Raw genomic sequence first — 25,284 nt, forward strand, 5'->3', positions numbered from 1 at the left:
ACAAAAAAAGATTTATAATTAAATAAATTTGTTGACAAGTTAGTAAACGGTTGATAATTTTTATTTTAATAGTAATTTGCTTGTTTTAGTTGTTAATTTCCAAAGTAAAGTATTGTCAATATGACTGTTTGTATTTTAAAATTATTTATTAATTATGATTATTTTTAATGAATATAAAATAATATTATTTCGTATCAAATGTTAGAAGTTTGTTGAAATTTGATCAATCAATTGAATCAGGAGTTGATAGGTATACTAATTTGAATGAGACAAAAAATCGGTTAGCAGGTTTACATGAACAAATTGAATCGGATTAAATTGACTTAATATGATAGTTTAGAGTATTAAAAAAGACGTGGAAATGTGAAGCTTAAAGTTTTGGGTTTTTTGTTTATTCAGTAAATAAAAATGTTGATTTTTTAAAGCTGATAGCTTTGTGTATATATTGCTTTGCATGTGCTTTCTGCGATAATTATATTTGTAGGTGTTTAGGTAGCCCCCAAAATCTAACATTATTTTGACAGCAACTAGTGCTTATGATAATAGTGTTTAAAAAACTGAGTTCACTTGTCGTACTGGTCGTTCTGGCCCCATTAGTGTTGCATCTTGTCCTTCAGGAAAGCTAGTTCAAATCGAGCACCCTTGTCGGCGATCGAATCGGGTCAAACATCTCTTAGAATCAAAGCTGCTAATGGGGTAGTAATTGCTACTGGGAAGAAATTGCCTTCGATCTTGGTTTAGCTGTTAAGAAAATACAGTGCCGACACCAAGTGTTGAAGTTGTTTACAGTGTTGGGCAGGTTATAGCATTTTGGATCAAGTGTAACATAAAGTCTTTCTAAACTCGAACAAAACTTTAGGAAGAAAAGTAAGGCATTGATTGGTTCTCTTTCCATTAAACAATCAAGCCACCAAAGTTATTTTAATTCGCTCAAATAACATTCAGGTCGCCTACTTGAGAAGGGCACAATGATTTCTTTTACAGAGACCATAACGATAACGAGAAGGGAAAGGGAGTCTCAGTCTCAAAGTCCCATATGTCTAATACATTAGAAGACCTTGTCTGATATCAACCGTGACATCTTCCAAAAAGAACCAACAATTGCCCCAAAAAGCATCGTTGTCTCTAAATTGAAAAGACACTAAGTATATATATTTATTATATTCGGGTCGGGCCAAAAAAGTGGTGCCCGAGGCCCGACCCGTTTTCTAAACGGGTCTCGTTTTTTTGCCCAAACTCATATTTCGGACCTATATTTTTACCCGAATCCTCCCATATTTTGGGCGGACCGTCAGGCCGGGCCAGACCGCCCAACTCATGATCACCTCTAGTTCTGATTGATCTATGTTGTGGTGTGCTAGCCCCTTGGATAACTCAGGTCATTGCAAAGGTTGGTCTGAAGCATGTCTTCGTAGTATAATCTATGGTTGGTGATGCACCACGATTACTATGTCAGTTTATAATTGTTCTTTTAATAAAAATTTTAATTTTCTCTGTTTTTGAAACTTAATGGCTTCAGGTTGGTTTAACGATGGAACTCGTGGAGGACCTTTTGGGTATAATCCAGGTATTATTACAAAAATTTGAAAGAAAAAGTGATTAACTGAAAAATGGAATTCAAAGATAAGTAATAAGGCATGATTATTTTACTAAAGACATTTATGTAGGTGTTCAAATGAGAATAAAATTTAAGCCAAAGAGATTTATATGTATGATATTTACAGTTTACAAATGTATGGAATTGCTTGTTATGTTGTTAATTGCTGGTCTCCTTGCACTTTCCATGCCTTGGTTGAGAATTAAATAAAAAAAAATCCATGAACTTCTGTGCTTTTTAGATTTTGAAGATATCCAATCCAGATTAGTTTTGAAACAACATTTCCAAGTAGAATGCATTTCATTCCCTTTTTTTAATGGCAAGGTTCCTGTTTCAAACTTTTTATCTCAAGTTCAGAATGCATTATAGCCCATCTGGCTTAAATGCCTAACAGTTATGGCATCATTGCAATATCAGGGATGCGATAGGTGAAGTTTAACATATTAACCAGTTTTAATGTGCATTTTGGTTGGGGGCATGTGATACTTGCAACTAGTTAGATTTCTAATAACTTTTTATGTTATATGGTTAAGCAGTTTACATGTCCATTTGGCCAAACTGCAAATCCATCATACTGCAAAATAAGCAAACCTGTAGCTAAGGCATGCATCATTCCTGGTATTCCAAGAGAATCAACCCATGAATATAAGATCCCTAGAAATCTTACTTATTTGGAATGTCTGTGCATGAGAGACAGTCCTTTTATCAAATAGTGGCATGCCCATCTGTTTTGATCAATTGGTCTACAATCGATGATTAACGTACTGTTATCTGGAATTATTTGTTATTTGCTTTTTGTTTGTTGTCCTGTTCTTGTAACCGAAGTGGTGGTTCATTAGTTTTAGTTATTACTGGTCCTATTGGTAAAGGAGAATGTTAAGTAGTTTGGAATCAGCTTTATGTTTCCTTTTCTGCATGCACTATGCAGTGAAATTTGTTGCTTGCGACATTCATTTTGTTTATTTCTCTCATGTAATGCAGTTGTATTATTTCTTTTAAAATCTTCTACCAGGGAGCCTGCCACTCAACAGCTCATGCTCGTGTCGTGCTCGTGCTGCACTTAAGTACATAGTGCTAGGTCTGTCTAGTCGCATGGATGATACACTTGGGAAGTATAAGGTGCTAGATTATCATTTTCTTACTGTGTATTTGTATATGTGTTTATTTATTTGTGGAAACAGTCCAATTTATGTGGGAAAGGAACAAACTCATCACCATTGGCATAATACCTCTTTAAGAGAAAATAATTGATTTCTTCTGGTTTACCATCTAATATAATGTTCCATTGTAGAAATGCTAGTCGTTTCAGGAAGTGAAGCACAATACATTTTATTTTATCTTTGTTAATCATGTTAACTGTGTTGTTATTCGATTAATTCGGGTAATTCGGTTAATTTTTGACCAAAAATAAAGTATATATAATTTTCGGTTAATTCGGTTAACCGACCAAATTAACCGAAAAAATTTCGGTTCGGTTAATTTTTTTGAAAACATTTTGGTTCGGTTAACGGTTACAAATTTTGAAAGGTCGGTTAATTCAGTTAATGTCATTTCAGGTCGGTTAACAGGCTAAACACCCCTACTTAGAGGGAATATATCTAAATATTTAGGTGTTTACCCGAACCTAAGATTCATTGACTTGACAATAAATTTCAAGGAATAGTGTCTTCCTATTGGGGGTTGTGCAAAAGTTGACATCTTTGTTTTATCTTGGTTTGAATGAGAATAAACTTTCTGGCAGTGTACCCTTGGAACTAGGACTTATGTCCAAACTTTTGTATCTAGACTTGTCCGCAAACCAATTGAGCAAGCCCATCTCTGGAACTTTCAGGTTAAAATAATCGGCTAAATATCTATATTAGTATTTGTATTTTATGAAAGTTGCGGATTCAGTCCCAATACTTTAAATTGGGTTTGGTTTATAAATTATACTAGATTAGGTTTATTTTGGGTAGGACTTGGGAGTGCTGGGGTGAGCCGCTGGTTTGGGGATTAGGTGGGCAGTAGGCTAAGCCTAATACATATAATATATGATATTAGTTATTAAGTTCGATTAATTTGGTTAATTACTCGCTTTCGAGCCAAATTAACCTATAACTGAGCTTTCAAAAAATTATTAATCAATCTCTGATCGAATTAGATTAGTTAACTGACCGATTAATTTTAACCGAAATTTAAACACTCCTAAATCTGTTACTCTAATATGATGATCTTTAAAATATTTTTTTATAAATGTATTTTTTTCAATATAATATATATTTAAAATTGTATAAAAAAAAGTATGAATTTGTCAAATTCATACATACATTAGGAACCCAAATCTACTAGTTAGTAGGAATCCAACAAATTCTTGTTTTTAAGAAATAATCATGAATGTTATATTTTGTATATATGTTATCACTCAATCTGTATTAGAGGTGCTCATGGGTCGGGCGCCCCGACCCGGCCCGACGGCCCGCCCGAAATATGAGAGGGTTTGGGTAAAAATATAGGCCCGAAATATGAGCTTGGGCAAAAAAATGTGACCCATTTAGAAAATGAGCCGGGCCTCGGGCACCACTTTTTTGGCCCGGGCCCAGCCTGATATAATAAATATATATTTTTTTAATTTTTTTAATTTTAAAATATTTTTAAAATACTTTTTTAATTTTTTTAATTTTAAAATATTTTTAAAATACTTTTTTTAATTTTTTAAATTTTAAAATATTTTAAAAATACTTTTTTTAATTTTTAAAATAAATTTTTAGTATTTATTAAAAAAATGGGTCGGGCCCAGGCTTATGATTTTTTTCCCAGGCCGGGCCTGGGCAAAATTTTAGGCCCATATTTCGAGCCGGGCCAAAATTTTTTTATGGTCCCGGCCCGACCCATGAGCACCTCTAATCTGCATATATATGGGCTGGACGGTTGGGTAGGGCAAAATTGGAAACTTAACAAATTAAACATATAAAACAAAGACGAAAGCGAAAAATCTAGAGATCTCTTCACAATTTATCAGCAAAAACGCCATAGGAGGTCTGAAACAAGCTGGTTTTTCATATATTTGAATCATGTAAGTTTAATTCTTGATTATTTCTTCTAATTTTTGTGATTTTGATACTTTTACAATTAGGTCCAACTAATTATTTCATTAGTTTTTGATTTCATGGCTGATTTTGAAAGTTACCATTGATGAGTGCTGATTTTTATGATGAATAAACATGGAATTAAAGCTTTAATTTTATTATATGATGATTTATTTAAGTAATTTTGATAGAAATTGATTTTAGGGACCTAATTGTGAAAAAGTTGGGAATTAAGGTTTGGTGTTGCGGTTTTGAATATGAAAGGCTATGTAGTAGTCTAAAATAGTTGGAAAAGGTGTTAATTGAGAAAAATTAGATCAATTGAGGGGTTAATTGAGTAGGGACCAAATTGTAAAAATTGTAAAGTTTGGGTAAAAGTGTAATTTCAAAAATTTAAGGGCATAAATTGTGAAATGAATTTGAATAGAATTAGATGCTGATGAATGAATAAAATTTCATTTTAGATCGAGAACCCGAAACAAGTCGAGGAAAAGAAAAAGTAGCTGATTAGTCCCTGAACTTTTACAAATTCAGCAAATCGACCCAGGTAAGTTCATATGGCTGAAATTCAATGATTAAATGTTAATTTCATGAATTATATAATGTATGATGAAATATATATTTATTGATGAAATGAGAATAAAATAAAAATGCGAAAATTGAATAAATGATCAAATTGAGCGGAACACCGGATTTGAGTACTTCTGATCAAGTGACAAAATGATAAGTGATAGTTTAGCTACACTTATCTGATCAAGTGACAAAGTGATAAGTGGTAGCTTTAGCTACACTTATCTGATCAATAACAAGTGATAAGTGGTGATAAAGTGATAAGCGGCAGCTTTAGCTACACTTATCTGATCAAGTGATAAAGTGATAAGTGGTAGCCTAGCTACACTTATCTGATCAATAACAAGTGATAAGTGATCATACGTAAGACCATATTATACTATGGCAAAGTGAAAGTGACAAATGGGCCCAAAGGAATTATGGTAAAAGAATAAGTAGTAGTGAGTTTATACCAAGGAACTCACCAAAGATTGTGGTTGACAGGTAAACTTAGTAATGGTGTATAATGTATGAGTGTATAAATGTTTGGTAAGATTTATGTTTTGTGCCTATGAACTTACTAAGCTTTCTATAAGCTTACTTGTGTGTGTTTACTGTTCTTGTAGATTGACGTATTTATACATTCGGAGGATCGGATCTACACCAAGAATCACACTATCCAGATTTACTCCGGTAGATTTTGTTAAACAACTTTTTAGATTTGTATGGTATGTATAGGGAATTGAAGTAAAAAGTAATAGAATGAATGACTAAGTATGCAAAGTAAATTTGAATGTTATGGTTGTGTTAGATATCGAGATATACATGTTTTTAATTTGAAATGGTTGACTGGTTGAACTTCATTAGTATTTAAATGAAGTAGTTGAAATACTAGAATTGGATGTGATTTGAAATTTGCAGGGGAGGTTAGATAATTATAAAGCGGTTATATTGAATTTTTTTAAAAAAAATTTCAATGGAATAGTTTTTGGACAGCAACATTGATGTAACTTTGAAAAATCAACATTTTTGGAAGTATTTTACTATCAAATTTAGTATTTTCCAATACCATCTTTTTTGGAATTCTATATCGGCATATGATGACATTGACGTATAAAGCAACCTCTACCCGTCTGATGAAGTAATTAATGATCTCGAAAATGAAGCAATGCCCATTAGAAGCCTTCGATGATGATGTCGTTCAGGCCCTATTTTGCTCAAAATTTGAGTCACCCTTTTCGGGTTTTCAACTCAAACTCACCTTTGATTAAAGCGCCCTTTGCGGGTTTTCGCCATGACCTCTCCTTTTTTTTCAGTTTCATATTTTTTTATTTTGACTTTGATTTTTCCTTTTTTTTATTTTGATTTTTTTTTGAATTGGATCTGAACTCTTGGGATTAGGCAAGTCCTTGTTATCCCTTTCGAAGAATCTTCTTTAATATCGGATTTCTTTCATAGAGCCTTCTGGGGCGAAGCTACCATAGAAAACTTTTGATCTTCCTCTTCAATCAGGATAAAATCCAACATAACTTGAAGAGATGGAAACTCGACTTCAAATGGGCAAAGCTATGCTGAGTCAACGAAAAAAGCATTGCCCCGGCAAAGAATTTTCATTGCCTCGTTCACACTGTAAATTTCTATCATCGTGCTATTGTGCAAATTTCATTATCAGCGCTTAACCCGGGCATATCCTGGTATGATCATACAAAAACATCTTTGAACAAGGTCTTGCTTCGTCTTTGCAACCAGGTCAATTCTAATCTTTACCAAGCTCACAATTTCTAATGATTCCTTGTGAGGCAGGATCTGTCTATCCTCTTGTTCTACCATCCTCAACAAGTCCGGATATAGGCTACAATCTATGTCATTTTCAAAGTCATGAGATCCCTCTAAACACATCTCTCACTCAAAAGGAGATTCTAAGTCTGTAGCAGTGTCATTCATGTCATTGATATCTGGGAAACCATAGTAAGTACAAAAGAATATACAAAAAAATGTATTATTTGTACAATATAATTATGAATGAAAAAATGGAATGGAAGAAAATCCAAAAGAATAAAAGAATAATTAAATAAAAGAATATTGGCTCAAGAATGAATGCAAAGATGTATTTTATTAGAATAATGATGTTCAGATATAAGCCTATTTCACAAAGGAATTTCTATTATTTTTAGGCTAAAAATAACAAAAATGTTCTGAACATTACTCTAAATAAGCTCTAAAAACTACTGGGATTTCTTTTGCAATTCAATTGCTTAGAACACCCCAGATTTATAACGGCAGACATCTGACAATGTCCCTTCCTCAGTTGTTTTTTCACAAATGACATTGATGTGATTTCCATTTCTCTTCATATATATTGCATTCACCCCATTGCCAATCATGATTGGGTAGCGGATTTTCTGCATTAGATGAGCCATCCATCTTGACAACACCCATATTGATGAACTTTTCAACTAGCTTTTTGAAGGTAATGTAATTCTCTATTGAGTGCCCCGTAATTCCCGCATGGTAATCACATTGTACGTTCGCATTATACCATTTAGGGTACGGAGGTTGTAGGGGTTTTGAGTAGAAAGGTGCAACAACGCGTGCATCGAATAAGCTTTGATATAGCTCCTTATACGACATCAAAATTGGTGTGAACTGGAGCTTCTCAGTGTTTGTCTTCGTGTAAGATTCTTGCTTTAAAGGGTTCTGATGGCTGGTGGTTTCTGTCTTTGGCTGGCCCGCAGTGACTGGTTTTGAATAGCCCTTGTTATACCTGTCTGCATTATCCCATTTATTCCCCTTCTTCCTCGGGGCCTTTGTAGTATCTAGGCACTTTACCCTTGATTGTTTTATTCCTGCTGGTTTAACGAGAGCAACAGGAAAATTGTTCCTCAAATTGGATCCTAGGCCTGTCAAGCAATTCATCGGTGTTGATGTACCAGTCTGATAATGTTGGGATCTGATAGTAAAGAGTGCCCCTTGTGGACACCCATCTGGTTGGACCTGGACACTTATCGAAGTATAATTTGGGGAGTATGCAAGATCTTCCATATCAACTCCAAAGTGGATCACCGAGTGTTTCGCTTCTTTTGACTTTCAAGCTAGCAATCGGTTGAACTGGCTTATCATAGTTCTCTGCAATTCTAGCATCCGGTATCTCATTTCCTGTTGAAATTCGGTCAATTACTCCTGCATCTGCATCTGCATTCGCTCTAATCTTTCCAACCTTTGTTCCATTTCTCTAGTCTTTGCTTGGATACCGTAAGGGTGTTGGTTTTCCAAATTAACTGAAATAAATTTATTCAATTAGACTCTTTCAATGGATTTTAATGCATATGATGTCATGTAATGTAGATGCATGAAATGAATGCCTAAAGAGACGTTGATTCTAATTCAATTACATTTAGAAAACTTTACTAGAAGGCAAATTTCTTTACATAAAGCAGATGTATGTACGGCCTCGCCCTTATATTCTAAGAGACAATATCAATCTTTTCCTTCCTCCGCATGTTTAAGATAAATCCCACCAATTTCCAATAAATGCCACTGCTAGCTCCCTTTTTCTTGATCCTGGTCATGATCCATTGTTTTCCTATCCTCATAATGCTCATCAGCTTCTTCAAGGGAATTGGAACGTCGAAAGCTCTTAGACAATCATCCTAAATCCTCGGGCCACGAAGTAAAGTCACGAACTCTTCCATCGCCCTTCTTGTGTTTCTCGGAATATATTTAGGCAACCGTATTATTTTCCACTTTATCAAGAAATCCGTATTCCATGACGAGCTTTCTAAGTTAGTAATCGAACTTGAATCAACATCTCTTTTCTAAGATGCAAATACAATGCAATCATAATCAAAACAAAATAACACAGGTTAGTACAAAACGAAAGCAAACAAAAAGAATACCTAATCGGGTAACCACTAGGGTTTTGGAGTGGCTCTACCTAAGATGGGTTCCTAAGGTCTTCTACATACGGTTTGGCTCTAAAGTTAAGATACCCGAACCAGCAGATTCCTCGATCTTCACCCATTATAGGCTCATACAGATCGAGTTCGGTTCAGGGGAATACATTTCCCTATGGCTGCATAGAGATGAATATCTCATGAAGACATAGGTACGAATGTATCCCGAAAGTGATCCACTATCCTGCACGGAGGTGAAAACCTCACGAAGGAGTAGCTTCTCACTCCCACTTAAAAGGGTAAGACTAAACAGTCTTTATACAACATGATGCAAGATATAAAACTTAATTTATAGTAATCACACAAACAAATGCAAAGAGAGGATCGTAATTTTTCAAATCAAATTTTCAATTTTCGACAATAAGACAAAAAAATAATCAATTTTGCGGCTTGACTCTCTAAATTCCCCAGTGGAGTTGTCAAGCTGTCGAAACCACTTTTTTGAAATTTGAAAAATGGGTATCGATTTTGAAAATGGAAATGAAGTCACCACCGATATTTAATGAGGTGTGATTAGATCACCTTGAAAACGATTTTAGGTCTACAAATTTTGAGAAAATAGGTTCGGGAGTCGGTTACGCACGAGGAAGGGTTAGCATCCTCGTGACGCCCAAAATTAGTACCGAATCGATTGTTTAATGTCTTAGTGTCGAAAATTTGAAAAGATTTTAAAATACGATCCTTTGAAAAGAAAATTTGAATAAAATGAATTGGATGATAAGGCGCACTCATTTCGCAGAAATAAATTGCCACACTCAGTGAGTTAGGGTGCAACAATTCAATCTTCGAAATTAGGTTTGTTCCTTTTTTTATGAAAATCATGTGTTTTAAGAAGGATATTTGATTCTTTAAGCCAATCGAGAAATCAGAATCCAGTAAGTTAGGGTTCAATTTCTCGAAATTCTTAAACATCGAACATTGCCTTTATTTTGAAATCGAGATAACAAAATGTTGTATCCAGTAAGTTAGGGTCAAACATTTTGAAATCTTATGAACTTTATTTTAATACTTATATTGTTTTAATAAAATGAACATTTGATTATCCAAATTCATCAAGAAGAATTGAAGCCCAGTAAGTTAGGGCACGATTCCCTCGAGAACTTATGAACATCAAGCTTTTTTTTTAGGAATTATGAAATAAAATGAGTATAATGTTTTAATAAAATACAATTCTTACAAATGTAACATGATTGAATGGTGATGTACGATGTAAAAGATAATATATAATCCAAACACATACTAAAGAATAATGAATAAATAATAAATTAATACTGACAAACATAACAACAATAATCTCAATTGTACATTATGCCAATATCAATATCAACATTCAAAAGCTAATAAAAACAAGCTGATTAATGCAAATGCAAACCAAATGTACAAGTTTTGAAATAACTAAAAAAAATTGCATGAAAGAAATGGAAATTGTAAGTTAATAAAGTATATGTACAAAATTTTACAATAAATAATATACAAGAAATTGAAATAACTAAAATTTAGTTTAAAATAAATACTATGTGAGACAATGATATTTAAACAAATTTTGAAATAAATGTTCATATAAGGAAAATCAAAATAAGTATTATAAAAAATAATATACATATTAATTTAAATAAGTAAACATATGAAATAAGCGGTTTAATATGAATAATAATATATAATAGCGTATAAAAAAAAGTTAAGGTAAATACAACATATAATAAAATAGGGCTTAAAGTATAAATTATGTACCTATAAAATAAATTTTCTAAATAATAAATATAAAAACAATATAAAAATATCAAGAATAATAGTAATAATAATCATGTAATTAAAGAGAATATAAAAACAATGATGATAATAAAAATTATTAAATTAAGATTAAACAAAACTTTAAAAGGACGAATTTAAAATCTATTTAGAATACAAGGACTAATATAGCAATTAAATGCAAAATCAAAACATTCAGATTCAATTGGTAGAACGGCACCGTTCATTCGTGGATCCGATTGGAATCAGAATCAAATATAAGGTAACAATTAAAAAATTGAAGAAAAACAAAATTGAAATGGAAACAAAATGTGGAGGGATTCAGTGCGCAAATAAACCATTGTACGAAACGCGCGGGTCCTGAGAAAACGAGTCGGGTCACTCGGGTCACTGATCGGTACGGCGCCGTTTTGAGGCCACTGAATCTGGCCCCAAACGGTGCAGTTTTGAACACTTAAAAATACCTCCAGAAACCCTAAAAACCTAAGAATCAGAGGACCTCCCCTCCTATTCTCAGCCGCAAGTAAGAAACCCTCTCCTCATCTCCACCGTTTCGAACTTTACCGATTTATTCTTAAAACCTCTGCCCAAACTTCGACCACGGCGAAGCGAGCAGAGATCTAACGGTGTGCTTCAAGAAGGTAAAACCTCCCTCTCTTTTCTCTTTTATTTTTCGCCAAGAAAAGAGAAAAAGGAAAAAAAACTAAAAGAAAACGAAAAAAGATCCAGAGAAAATCGAGAAATCGCCTTTCCTTATTCAGTTTTTCTGTATTTCGTAATGATTTCTCCCTTTTTATTCAACAATAAATAAATTTCAAAACAAAGAAGCAGAAACAATGAACAATCCAAAGGAGAAAATCAAATCTCTGATCCTTTTGAAACTTTTTCTGGTTTTTGTTTGTATTCAATATCTGTGTCTGTGTAAAAAAAAGGAACCAAAAACCCTTTTACAAATTCGAAAATGGCTTTATACAGCCGAAAATAAAATAGAAATTTAGAGGAAATTCTTTTCTAAATTTCTGCTATTTTTCTCTGCTATCCTCGCGTATTTTGCTGCTGTTGCCCCTTTGTTCGGTTTTTCTTGTTTTGTGTTGCGTTGTCTATTCTTGTTTGTTGCAGGTACGACCTGGAGGAGAAGAAGCACGTACGCGCGGAGGCGTAGCACGCCCGGGAGGGGGCCCTGATTGCTGCGGCGCTGGATGCTGCGTTGCTACCCTAGGGTTTCTGATTCTCTTTGGTGTTGGGCCGTATGATTGTTGGGCTAGGTGTAATTGGGCTAGCTGTAGTTTGGGTTTGTATTGGGCCATTTGTAAATGGGCTTGGCTTGTATTTTGGGTCTGAGTTTGCATTGGATTGTTTTTATTGGACTTTTAATTTTATTCTATACATGTGCATTTTTTATATTTGATTTTTAATACTTGGGTTTGGGCCGGGAAAAATTTGGGCATTACATTACCCATTTGATTTTTTTTTATTTTCGTCCTCCGACTATTTAGTCTTTTGGGAACGCTGCGTTTAAGGGACGAGGGGATTATTTCTTAATTGGTCCCTGTCTTTCCTTCGCGTATTTGGTTTTAATCCCTTAGCATATTTTATTGTTTAATTTGTTTATTTTATTATGATTTTTACTTTAAATTTTGTTTAGATCTCGATTTAGTCCCTTACTTTCAATATTTTATATTTTATTTTCCTTTTTATAAATTTATTCATGTATTTATTCATTTATCTTTTTATTTCTTTTTATTTTTGTGTTATACTTTTTTTCTTACCATTATTATTATTATTATTATTATTATTATTATTATTATTATTATTATTATTATTATTTCATTTATTTACATATTTTACTCCAAATTGTACCTTTAAATTTCGTTTATATCACTACACCAAAACAGGTTTTTAGCGACTTTTTTTAGGCCTTTAGCGGCGCTTTTTAGCGCCACTAAAGGAAGCGCCGCAAAAAATGCCGCTAACGACAACGTCGCTAACGTTTGCAGCGTTTACAGAAATAAACGCCGCTAAAGGTCATGTTCTTTAGCGGCGCTTAAAAAAATACGCCGCTAAAGATCATGTTCTTTAGCGGCACTTATAAAAAAACGCCGCTAAAGATCATGTTCTTTAGTGGCGCTTCAAAAAAACGCCGCTAAAGGTCACGTTCTTTAGCGGCACTTCAAAAAAATGCCGCTAAAGGTCATGTTCTTTAGCGGCGCTTTTACAACAAATGCCACTAAAGAACATGACCTATAGCGGCGCATACCAAGAAACGCCGCTAAAGCTCATGTTCTTTAGCAGCGCTTTCTTGACAAACGCCGTAATGTAACATGACTTTTAGCGGCGCTTTTATAAAAACGCCACTAATTTTATGATTTTTGTAAAATAAAATTTTAATATATTAACAAGCCCTCCTGTAGCAACAAATCAAAAGCAACCAGATCTAAACCAGCCAAAAACAATAAATTTATATAATATTTCAAATTAAACGAATAAAATAATATTAATATCAATAAATAAAATAGAATTCATATTATTTTTACAAAAACGTTAAAAGTTAAAATGATAAAAATATTTATGCAATACACTATGACGGCGGAATTTGCGACTGCTGAAACATTTTCATCATACTCTGAAGATTGTCTTTTGATTTTCCGTCGACATTCAAAATTGTACCCACAATGTTCTCGCAGACATTTTTCTCAATGTGCATAACATCAAGATTGTGTCGTAAACGGTGATGCTCCCAATAAGGCAACTAAAAAAGAACTTCTTTTTTTCCTCAAGTCCACCTCATTAGGATCGTTCTCTTCATCAGATTCATCATCAGCTTCATCATTTGATCTTCTATTTCTTTGCGTGTTTGGCGTTTGGTTCATCTTCCCATAAATGAAATTCATATCTTCCAACATGAACAAGATTTCAGAGCCACTGGTCTACGAAGGAGCTTCTCTAAACTCTTCAGTACCGTCAAATACAGAACTCTAAAATCTAAATCTATGATTTTTCGGTAACCACCGACAATGCCCCATGTAAGAGAACTTCTTCCCATTGTACAACCATTGCGAACATGTTTGTGCAGCACAACAATGACACGCATAACGACCCTTGGTACTCCAACCGGATAAATTGGCATAAGCGGGAAAGTCATTAATGGTCCACATCAAAGCTGCACGTAAATTAAAGTTCTCCTTTCTCAGCAAATTGTATGTCTCGACACCAGCCCATAATTGTTTTAACTCTTCAATAAGTGGCTGTAAATAAATGTCGATATCATTCCCGGGCCCTTTCTATCCAAGGATAATCATAGATAAGATAAGGGAAGATTGCTTCATGCAAATTCACGGAGGTAGATTGTAAGGAACAAGCACTACTGGCCAAGTACTGTACGCAGTGCTCATGATCTTGAAAGGATTAAATCCATCAGATGCTAGCCTAAGCCTCACAATCCTAGGATCGCTTGCAAAGCTTGAAAATTTATTGTCAAATGATTTCCAAGCTAAAGAATCTGCCGGATGCGTTAGTAATCCATTATTAGTTCGTCCATCATGGTGCCACGTCATTGACTCCGCTGTCTTTGACGACATGAAAAGCCTTTGAAGCCTTGGTATCAGCGGAAAATACCGTAAAATCTTCACTGTGCATCATTTTCATCGTCGTTCCCATCTTCTGTGTTTCTACTTATCCAACGGGAGTGGCCGCATACCTGATAGCACTGTTGGTTTCTCCGATCGCCCCAATACAACATGCAGTCATTTGGGCAACTATGGATTTTGTTGTACCCAAGGCCTAAATATTTTATCATTTTCTTCATATCCTTGCATGACTGAGGGATTTTTGCAAACGGAAACATTTCTCTCAAAAACTCTAACAGCATCGTCAACGAGTTTCTGGTCCACCCTCCCAAACATTTTAATTGAAAAAGACAAACACAGAAGGACATTTTTGAAAATTTTGATCCCTCATACAGTTCTTCGTTCATGTCATTAAGTAGCGCATAGAACTTCGTTGCTTTTCCATTCGGCTCTTCATAACGTACACTACTTCCCGATTCGGTAAAAGCATTTCCACCAACATTACAATCATCAGATGCCACAAAGTCCGCTGGGAACAACTGGACACCATGATTGTGCATATTAAATGCATCCCACAACATACCTTCCATGCCATCCCCTTTATCAGACTGATGGTAAGCAGTATCAGGATAAGATACATCCATCCTTGAAGAGGAAGTACTAGGCGGGCATTCTCCATGAAATAACCATTGTTTATAACCCCGAACAAACCCATCAACAATTAGATGCTCGTATACAACCTTACGATAATGCCAGTTTATGTTGACACAATTCTTACAGGGGCAAAGAATCATGTTCTCTTGGCTTGCGTATTGAAATGCAAAATTTAGAAACGTCTGTACTCCATTCCGATAACCTTTGCTTACCCTTGATAAATTCATCCAAGACTGGTCCATTTCTTAATTATTGAAGTCTGATTTTCACCAGAAATTACAACGTTCAGTTCTTCGCTTATAAGTATAAATGAGTTATGTAAGTTATGATATGATATATATTTTTGTATTAGGTAAATTATGTAAGTTATGAAAGTAATGTATTATGTAAGTTATTTTAAGTTATGTAATAAGTTCTGTATTATATATGTAAGTTATTTAAGTTATGTATTATGAAATTTTATCTTAATAATATATAAGTTATCTAAACTTAGAAATTGATGTATAATTAGAAATTTTATCTTAATATTATATAAGTTATGTAATGAGAAATTAATATTATCTAAGTTATGTTAGTAGAAATTAATATTATATAAGTTATGTAATTAGAAATTTTATCTTAATATTATATAAGTTATGTAAGTTTATGTATGATGGCTACGCAAGTTATGTAATGTATCAATTTTATGTATGTAGGATATGCAAGTTATGTAATGTATCAATTTTTAAAAATATAAGATAAATTAAATAAATGTATATAATTAATAAGTTAAAATAAATTTTGATAAATAGATTATAATACATAACCTCACCATAACATCACCATTACAGCCTTACATATTAAACATTTAAGTTATTTAAGTAATGTAAGTTATAAATTTTAAAAATATATTTATTAATAAGTTAAATTAAATTTATTAATAAGTTATGTAATTTATGTAAACACAATTTCTAATTCATTGACATTCAATAAATTAATCGATCAAATTATTGTATGAAAATGATTATTAAACACTAACATTCAATCAGTTAATCGCATCTAACATCGATAGTTTATTAATTTAGGAGTAAATTTGATAACTCATTTCTTTGCCAAAATCGATAAATGTTTCACATTAAACCGAATAAACTAATCGCCCATAATTTATTCAAATACTCAAAAACATAAAGTGCTTTAAGAATTGCAATAATCCGAAATTTAGTAAACTTTATAGATTGTTCTTGTTTGGGTAAACAGTTCGTGGAGACATATCAAATCATAATTTAAACATCGCAATAATGTAATCATGTAGCTGCAAAGTTACATGCACAAATTATAAGTAAACAGATACCCATAGGTTCAAAACCAAAAAGCTTAATTAAAACTCCCTTTTAATACTCAAAAATAATAAGTAAACTATTAAGCTAAAATATATCAAAATAAAAAATTTAAACATTTGGATGTGTTTTTGTAAGAAAACTATGTAGGGAAACATAGGTATAAATACCTCAAATTTCCTCAAATTCGAAGCAAACTTCTGCAAAAAATAACAAAACACAACTAACTTAGTACCAAAAAAACAGGAAAAAATACAACAGAAGTAAACAGAGGATTATTTAACTACATTTAGATTCAAATCAATAATTATCACAACAATCAACTTAATATGAATTGATAAAGTAACACTCAATAATTGAATTGTACGATTCAATCAACTGAAGTGAAGAAATCAGAAGTTGTTCCAAGGTTAATGTCTCAACTCTCGAGTAACTAACAAACACATAAAATTGCCAATTTCCTATTAACACTGCAAGTAATATTTTATCTACAAAAACTAATTTCTTCAAAAATATTAACACTGCAAGTAACTAACAAACAAATACATATTCAATTTAACTTCAAAAATAATTTCTTCGACTCCTTCAATCAACTATTTTATCTGCAAGTAATAGCTATAATAAAATATATTTATTAAGAAGTATTTCGAAGATCACCATTCTAAAAACTTATAACTGATTTCAACTATTTGACTCAAGTCAGTCGCTAATCGTTCAATCGGATCGGATTGGGGTTTCAGGAAGCAAATGAAAATGCAACAACAAGGCATCAAGGCAATACAGAAACAAACCCTAAAAATTTATTTCGATTTTATCTAATGCTTCAGTACATTGTTGAAGTAGTTTAATCGAAACCCTAAACCCCAAATAGCTAGGACTGAAACAAAACCCTAAAAATTCCACGACAAATACCAAAAACGGCTTACCTATTTAATCGACAAATCTCGCAGCTTTGCCCACCTTGTTTGAAGATCGACTCCAACCTATTTTTTTCCTTCGTATTTTTCTTTGAAATTTTCTTCCCTTTCGACACTTCTTTCTCTGCTAACCTCTCTTCAATTTCCCTCTTTCTGAATTTGGAGGACGGCACTAGAGAATTAATTTAATGTCCTCTTAAGAAATGGCACCGTTTAACGTAATTTGAAGTCAGAGTTGCGGCGTTTTGAGAACAAACGCTGTTACTACATCGACATTTGCGGCGTTTTAATTAAAAACACCACTAAAATTTCAAGTACAGAAAGAAACAGCGTCGTTTTATAAAAATATAAGGAAACATTCTGGCGTTTTCCCAAACACACCACAATTAATATATTATCTAACCGGCGTCGTTTTCAATAAATTTTATACATCCTTGCGGCATTTTTAATAAAACGCCACTAAAAGATTCCATCCTTCAACTGAAACGGCGCCGTTTTTGCAAAGTTCAAATATTATTTATGGCACTTTTCGGAAAAAAGCCACAACTAAAATTTATTCCCTAAGCCGAAACGACGCCGTATCGGTAAATGCAATAAATATTTGTGGCATTTTTTATCAAAACACCGGTAATGTCTACCTTTTGCGGCGTTTTAATTAAAAACGCCACTAAAATTTCAAGTACAGAAAGAAACGGCGCCGTTTTATAAAAATATAAGGCAACATTCTGGCATTTTCCCAAAAACGCCACAATTAATATATTATCGAACCGACGCCGTTTTCAGAAAATTTTATACATCATTGCGGCGTTTATAATAAAACGCCACTAAAATATTCCATCCTTCAACTGAAACGGCGCCGTTTTGGCAAAGTTTAAATATTATTTACGGCGCTTTTCAAAAAAACGCGACAACTAAAACTTATTCCCTAAGTCGAAACGACGCCGTATCGGTAAATGCAATAAATTTTTGTGGCATTTTTTATCAAAACGCCGCTAAATCTTACATATTTTATTTATTTATTTATTGTATCATTCATTTAAATAATTAATTACCTATCTATTTAAATAATTAATTACCTAAAAATTAATTTAAATAATTAATTACCTATTTATTTATTTGTTTATTTATTTTTTCTTATATTTTGGTCCTATATATACAAATTAAATAATTAATTAACTATATATATTATATGATTCGTATCAAAAATATCAAATGGTACTTAGGGTTAAATGTTTTTAAATATACAAGTATTAATTAATTGTATATCATTTAACAAATCTCAAATTATAAACCTTAAACCCTAAATTAACCAATCAATCTACATGCATAAAGTGATCAGTTATCTATTATATATCTCTTAAATAATATAAACTATACTCAAAATTTCAATATATTAAATTTATTATCTATTTTACAAATATATAAGAACATATTTACCATAAAAATTAATCAAACTAATTAATCTAAACTTAAACCCTAACATGAATGTTGAAACCCTAAACCTCAAATCCCTAACCCCTAAACCCGATCTTGAATCCCTAACCCTTAACCCCTGACCCATAACCCCTAAACCTTATTTAATATATAATTAAAACACACTAATTAATCTAAACCCTAAACTCTAACTTGACATTGAATCCCTAAATCTTAAATTCCTAACTCTTAACATCTAACCCCTAACCCCTAACCCTTAACCCATAAACCTTAAATCACATTAACCATTAAATCAGAATCCCTAATCCACAATCCTTAATTCCATAATCTATAAAACTTAAAATTGTAACTCCTAAACTGGTCTTAAATCCTAAATTAACCATATATATACCCTAAACCATATTTATTAAACCCTAAACTATAATGATAATTAAATTAAATATTTGAAAATTAATATATCTTATCTCTTACAATTATATTTGAAATTATTTAGTATATAAATTAAAAATCAATCAGTCATGTACCCAAAAAATTTTAAAATTATGGCTTAATAATAGTATTTTAATTTTTCTATTTTTAACAAATATTTTTCTATGTTTTTTATTTCAATTTATTTATACGTGTCATTATTTCAAATTAATCCATTTTTAACAAATATTCATTTAAAATTAAATTGAATTTTAATTAATATAAATAAACAAATTAAATAGTAATTAATTCAATATTTTAAAATTAATACTATCTCTTTTACGATTATATAAGAAATTATTTAATATATAAACTAAAAAATCAGTAATGTATCCAAAAAACTTTAAAATTATTTTAAATAATAGTATTTTAATTTTTCTATTTTTAACAAATATTTTAAATTATTTTAAATCCCTAAGCATTAGCGGCACATCTTCAAAAACGCCACTAAACATTAGCGGCGCTTTATTAAAAACGTCACTAAATCCACGAAAGCTCAGAAAACGGCGTTGTTGGGCTTAGGTTTCTTTGCGGCGCTTTCCCAAAAACGCCGCTAAAAACCTGAGCATTAGCTGTGCTTACATAAAAACGCCGCTAAATCCCCGAAAGCTCAGAAAACGGCGTCGTTGGGCTTAGGTTTTTTTGTGGCGCTTTATCAAAAACGCAGCTAAAGCCCTGAGCGTTAGCGGCGCTTAATTAAAAACACTGCTAAATCCCCGAAAGCTCAGAAAATGGCGTCGTTGGGCTTAGGTTTTTTTGTGGCACTTTAGCAAAAACGCCGCTAAAGCCCTAGGCATTAGCGGCGCTTCCCTAAAAACGCTGGTAAATCCTCGAAAGCTAAGAAAACGGCGTCGTTGGGATTAGGTTTTTTGTGGCGCTTTATCAAAAACGCCACTGAATCCCCATAAGCTAAGAAAATGGCGTCGTTGGGCTTAGGTTTTTTTGTGGCGCTTTCAAAAAATTGTCGCTAAAGCCCTAGGCATTAGCGGCGCTTCCCTAAAAACGCCGCTAAATCCCCGAAAGCTCAGAAAACGACGCCATTGGGCTTAGGTTTTTTTGTGGCGCTTTCACAAAAATGCTACTAAAGCCCTGAGCATTAGCAGCGCTTCCTTAAAAACGCCACTAAATCCCTCGAAAGCTCAGAAAACGGCGTCGTTGGGCTTAGGTATTTTGCAACGCTTTCTGGAAAACGCCGCTAATGCTTAGTTTCAGCGGCGTTTTCTATGAGGCGCCGCTAATAATCGATCTTTAGCTGCGTTTTTTATCCAACCGCCGCTAAAAATGCCGCTAAAAACCTGTTTTGGTGTAGTGTATTTTGATACGGTTCTTTACTTTCAATACTTTTATAAACTATTTTCGCTTACATTATTTATGTATTTATTTTATTTGTTTGTTTATTTAAGTTGGTATTGTCCTTTTATATGCATGCTTTGGTATTATTACCATTGTTATTATTTATTTTATTTATATTTAGATTGTTCTTATTAATGTTGAAATAGTGTGCATTATTTGATTCTCGAAAATTGTCTTTATTATTGTCTTTATTATTGTCATTTTATTAATGCAACATTTCATTCATGTATTATTTTAAAATATTACACATTTTTTTACCCAATTTTGTAAAAAACATAAATTTTTTTATTTCGTATTTTGGAATTCGAAAAGTCGTTCCCTAACTTACGGGGTTTCGATTTTCTCGATAGACCTGAATAACAAACCCCTTTTAAAAATTTTAAAAAATTATTATCTCGGGAATAAAAAGATCGTGTTCTAACTTACGGAATATGATTTCTTTTCTAAAACCGTGATAATCAAATATTTTTAAAAATAAACAAAACTTTCGGTACTTATTCTCTATTCGGGATTTAAGATATTGTATCCTAACTCACGGGATATAATTATTTTTTCTCGACTGACGTGAAACACGCCCTTTTCTAAATTTTTAAATGATTTTAACAAAATGGTCATATTTTAAATCTCGTCAAAATTTTCAATTTTCGACATTAAGAAATTAATCAATTAATTAGGTACCAATTTTGGATGTTACGAGGGTGCTAATCATTCCTCATACGTAACCGACTTCCAAACCTGTTTTTTTGAATTTCGTAGACCAAAATTGTTTTAATAAATTAAATTGTTATGAGGTGACCCGATCACACCTCATAAAAATGATCAGTGGCGACTCCAATCTTCATTTTCGTTTTCAAAAATAAAAGTCGACCCCTTTTTCAAAAACAATGGTTTTGACAGCTTGGCGACTCCACTGGGGAAAAAATAAAAGAGTCAAGCCACAAATTGATTTTTTTTTGTCTTTTTGTCAAAAATTGATAATTTGGTTTAAATTTATGATCCTTTCATTGCATTTCATTTTTGTGATTTTCATCATTTGGATATGTCTTATTTTTGGTTCGAGTCTCTTAGTATACTTTTGCACATTGCATTACATGACCATTCGATTATACCCTTTTAAGTGGGAGTGAGAAACTATTCTTTCGTGAGGTCTTCACCTCCGTGCAGGATAGTGGATCACTTTCGAGATACATCCGTACCTATGTCTTCGTGATATTTTCATCTCCGTGCAGCCATAGTGAAATGTATTCCCATGAACTGAACTCGGTCTATATGAGCCTATAATGACTGAGGATCGAGGAATCTGCTGGTTCAGGTCCCTTTGCTTCGAAACCAAACCACATATAATGAGCCCTAAGAGCCTACCCTAAGTAGAACCACGACAAACCCCTAGTGGTCATCCAAATAGGTACTCTTTTTATTATTTATGTACTGACGTGTTTTCTTTTGTTTTGGTTATGATCGCATTGCATTTTAATAATAGAAAAAAGGTGTTGATTCACATTCAGTTGTTAAATAGAGAGCTTGTCATGAAAAATGGATTTCTTGATAAAGTGGAAGACAATGCGGTCGTCCGAATATAGTCCTAGAAAATATAACAAGAAAAGGGTAATAGTCTAAAAAATAAGTACACGACTTTGCTTCGTCACCCGAGGATTCAAGCTGACAAAGATTATTCGAGAGCCGCCAACGTTCCAACTTCCTTAAGAAGCTAACGAGCATCACGAGGATGAGTTAACAATGGGTCGCGGCTTGGATCAAGCAAAAAGGAGATAAACGAGGCACCCGTTTGAAGAGTTCACGAGATTCGATCTTAACATACAGATATGAGGAAAATGATTGATGTCTTCACTCTGAGTATTAGGGCAATGTCGTATATGTAAATATCCATTTTATGTAAAGAGATTTGTTTTCTAGTAAAGTTGTTATAATAGAATTGAATCAGAATCAATACCTCTTTTTTACATTCATTTCATTCATGTATTAACATTGCATTGCATCATATGCATTAAATCTCACAAACGAACCCTAAAATCTTGGCAGTTATTCTAGAACATTGATACACGAGGAAAAACTAAAGAAATGGACCAAAGGTTAGAGAGATTAATACAAATGCAAATACTAATGCAAGAGCAATTGGCCAAAATTTGGGTAGAAAAGTAATGTTACGCTTTGAGTAAAGTCAAGTTCAGTCAAATAACATGCTTTATTTTATTTAAACTCGACCCACGAATAAATCTAACGTTTCAAGATTAGAGTGAAATGGTTGAATGTATATGTGAGCAAAATTCGATTCGACTCGAAAAACTCGATAAAAAAATTAAAATTTTCAGTAAAACATTTCAAGTTAATCAAGTTATTCAGATAAACTCGAATAAAAATATCAAATTTTTTGGTTTAACTCGAATGTGAATTATACAATTCAAATTATCCGAAAATCCGACTAAGAAAATGCAAAACTACGTCGTTTTGATAAATATTTATATTTTCTAAGTTAAAAGTCAAAACCTTTAAGTTAAAAGGCAAAACTATTTCGTTTTGATAAATGTTCACCTATTAAGTTAAAAGCAAAATCATTATATTGTTTATGTAGTTAAATAATCCTATACTTTGTCTACTAGTTAAACAATTGGTCCTTATAAACACAACATTGAGCATAAATAATAAGATTTGCTAACTCGACTCGACTTAACTCGAAATTTTTTGACTCGACTCGACTGAAGACTCACCTCTTGTTGAATGAACTCTAATAAAATGCAATAGAAGTTTATGCCTAATAAAACTAAAATTGTTAGTTTGGTATCCTATAGACTCCAATTGAAATTGCTTTTAAAAGAACATGTTTTAAAATTGTTGAAGCACTTGTAAGAGCAACAGCACCAAGTATTTACAATTATGTTGATAATTGCCCAAGGTTTTATAATTTGTCGTATTTGAAGTTAGCAATTTTTTGAAACAATATAGCTGGGACATGAATTAGTTGGTATTATGGACATGTATTAGTCCATATTTGAAGATTGATATTATGAAACAACAAGTTTTTAATGATCGGATTTATTTAAATCAAGCAAATTGGATCTACAGTTTCATGGAGATTGATTTGAATTGCTTCAAAACATATCTTAGATATTTTTTATTTAAATCAACCAAATAATATTTTTATAAAAGTCAATTAAATCAAATAATTAATAATATTTTTATAAAAGTTAATTAAATCAAATAATTAATCCATATGCAATTAAATTAATATGTGAAGTCACTAAATTAAAAAATGGATAACGACTACTTACCCATTTGAAGTTGTGAGAAGACCATTGCAATTGAGTTCCAGCACACTAGGCGGGCTAATTCCTAGATTGCTACAACTGAGTGGATATAAAGCTTTAATAAAATCCTCAAATTTGTTTATAAAAAATTTAATGGTTTTCTAATTGTGACATGGGAAGCAACACCAGAACATAGGGAGTTCATCTCACATTTATGTTTCTATTCTGTTCTAAAGTTTTAATGAGTGTGATTAAGGGTAAGAAATGGTAGTTGCCTCCGGCTATCAGACTCATTGAGCTAAATACTACATATGATGGTGATGGGTAGAGGTGCTCATGGGCTGGGCCACGCCCAAAAAAATTCAGCCGCTTCCTAAGACCAAGCCCGGCCAGGCCCGAAATATGAGCTTAAAATTTTGTCGAGGCTCGGGCCCGACCCGGCCAGGCCTTCTTTTTTTTACTTACTTAAAACTAATTGTTATTAAAATTATATCAAATATAAAATTATATTTTTTTTTGTATTTAATGAACAAAAAAATAAAATAAGATTACTTATTTTTAACATTTTCAAATTGACATTTAAACATAAAATAATAATCTATGAATATGGGGCGCGTTTAAAAAATTACCAACTAATTGAATTTAAATGTTATTTAATCAATTCTTTAAAGAAGAGAATAAAAATAAAAAATGATTATACAAGTAATTACAAACAATTAACTCGAATTTAATTACTTTTAACTTTTTAACTTAAATATTTTAAAGTTTATCATATCATTACATTTTTATGCTTTTAAAGGATAAAAATATCAAAATTGATCCATATTTGTGAGCCCCTACTATATAATATACACAGTTTGGTGGATTTCTTTTTAGACAATCATATTTCTGTTAGGTTCTATAAAAATGCCATCCCTCATGCTTACACTCAAGTTCAGTTATGTTGAGTTAAAATAATAATAATTTTGTTGATTCGACTCTCAAACTTGTAACTTTAGACACCAAACGCATAGAAAACCTTAACTTAAATCAGCAAAAAGAAATAGACCCAAACCTTAACATTCCATACTCATTGAATGCAACGATCAAAATATAAAAAAACCCGTCTTTCAAACCTCCCCCTCCATTTTTCAAAATAAGAAAATCTCTGTTTTTCTGCCTCAATAGTCAATAGCTTGTTTCTACAATAAAACAAATCATATTACTACACTTTAATAGTTTTGGATGAAATATGATAAAAATAATTAATTTCATATAACCCAATAACCCAATAAAATATGTGGCTATATTTTTCGAAATATAGCCTATAAACCTTGAAACAAATCTGTAAACAATACTTTCATGCCTATAAAATATGTAAACCCATTTAATTTCTTGCATATGGAAAAAAGAGGGTATAC

At 32.4% G+C, this 25,284-nt stretch overlaps 1 long non-coding RNA gene across 1 annotated transcript; it reads left to right on the forward strand.

Annotated features, from left to right (window-relative positions):
• Positions 1-11,238: 11,238 nt before the first annotated feature.
• LOC107901444 (uncharacterized) lies at positions 11,239-12,314 on the forward strand. Its single transcript, XR_001685248.2, has 2 exons — positions 11,239-11,554; positions 12,033-12,314. It is a non-coding gene; the product is annotated as an uncharacterized lncRNA (long non-coding RNA).
• Positions 12,315-25,284: the final 12,970 nt, after the last annotated feature.

The sequence above is a fragment of the Gossypium hirsutum genome, chromosome D06 (genome assembly GCF_007990345.1).
Source record: "Gossypium hirsutum isolate 1008001.06 chromosome D06, Gossypium_hirsutum_v2.1, whole genome shotgun sequence".
In the NCBI taxonomy this organism is placed as follows: domain Eukaryota; kingdom Viridiplantae; phylum Streptophyta; class Magnoliopsida; order Malvales; family Malvaceae; genus Gossypium; species Gossypium hirsutum.